The sequence below is a fragment of the Balaenoptera ricei genome, chromosome 8, assembly GCF_028023285.1.
Source record: "Balaenoptera ricei isolate mBalRic1 chromosome 8, mBalRic1.hap2, whole genome shotgun sequence".
NCBI lineage: Eukaryota > Metazoa > Chordata > Mammalia > Artiodactyla > Balaenopteridae > Balaenoptera > Balaenoptera ricei.
Window position 1 is genome coordinate 100,304,971 of NC_082646.1, and position 1,810 is coordinate 100,306,780.

A 1,810-nucleotide genomic window follows, 5' to 3' on the forward strand; every position below is an offset into this window, starting at 1 on the left:
TGTTTTGCAAAATTATTTCTACACAACACTAAGGTCTAGCTAATAATAGCAGGCCAGCACCCAGATGCCAGGAGCTGCTTTTCTCTTTCTCATAACCCCCACCCATTCCTAACTTTCATCAATCTGTTTCTCCTCTTAGGATGCTATTCTCCGTCCCCCAGCAAACTCCACAAAACCCCATCTTCCCCATGAGGCTTTCCTAAATACTACTTTCTCCATTAGATTATCTTTTCTGAATGCATCTAAAAGTCTTGGTTGGCATACCACAATTTAGTACTCAACTGTGTTCTATCTTGAATTGTTTGACTTGTTTCACATGTATTTTTTTTAATAAATTTATTTATTTGTTTTTATTTTTGGCTGTGTTGGGTCGTCCTTGCTGTGCGTGGGCTTTCTCTAGTTGCGGTGAGCGGGGGCTACTCTTTGTTGCAGTCCGCGGGTTTCTCATTGCAGTGGCTTCTCTTGTTGTGGAGCACAGGCTGTAGGTGCACGGGCTTCAGTAGCTGTGGCACGTGGGCTCAGTAGTTGTGGCTTACGGGCTCCTGAGCACAGGCTCAGTAGTTGTGGCGCACAGGCTTAGTTGCTCCATGGCATGTGGGATCCTCCCGGGCCAGGGCTCGAACCCGTGTCCTTTGCATTGGCAGTCAGATTCTTAACCACTGCACCACCAGGGAAGCCCTCACATGTATTTTTCTTCTTAGTAGATTGTAAACCTCATCTAGGGGCAGGGCCGTTTCTCATACTTCAGGATCCCCCAGAAATGAGCGCCTGCTGAGGTGAAACGAATGGCTGGTCTGAGTAAGGGGGAGGGGGCAGCTTGCTTCTGTATCACAGCTCTGAAAACACAGCTACAGGCCTGCAGGGGAGAAGCCATTAGCTTGCCCTTTCCCCTGCTGGCTGCCATTTCTAACACCCTGAGCTGATCTTCCCATCAAGAAAGCTTTTTCCGATTTTTCTTTTGGAGCAATCATTTCTTTCCAAGAGTTATTTTTTTTGGCACTCTCTTCCGTCCCTACCTGTCTGAAAGCTCCTTGAATGCAGGATCTACCATTAATGCATTTTTGTCTCCTGTCACACGCCCAAAGCACCTGGCACCTGACTTAGCCGGTGGAAGGAAAGGATCAGCAGTTCCCTACCAACCCCATCTCCTGCCTGGCTCGACGCAGAAAGCGGGGTGCATCAGAACTGTCTCCTGTCCGGCCGGGTGGGACGCCTATGAGGCTCACTGCAGTGGCCTTTGGCACAAGACCTCAGCCTGGGCAGTTAGCCGCACGCTCTCCGGCCCATCATCACTGCCCCGGGTTGCTCCTTAGGAGGACACTAAGCAGGTTTGGGGAAACTTTAATTAAAAGCTGCGACTTTCAACCACTCTCCACAGAGACGCTGGGATTCGGCGAAGCTGGAGAAGTATAAGCAATCGACATCGACCGCAAAGCCAGCAGGCAGACTGCTCGGTTTCCACCGCCCGGACGCAGCTTGCTTTCTACAAAGCCTACTCACGGCAACTGTACGGATCAGCCAATCACACAACCCGAGACGGCGTGGTCGCCAATTAGAAGGTGGAGAAGGCGGAGCCGAAGCCTTGATTAGCATTGGTCTGGGGCGGGGGGCGGGGCCCAGAGGCCTGGCAGCGCCGCGTCTGAAGAGGCTTCAAGTTGCGAGGCCGAGCACCGACGGCCATGTTTATTTCTGGCAGGTCAGCTGACTTGGACTAGCTCAGGGCCAACACGTAGGCGGTATCCCTTTTATCTGGGGAGCGGTGAGGCCCTCCCCTCACACACTTCCCATCTCTCCGCGCGCGCCCCCGCCT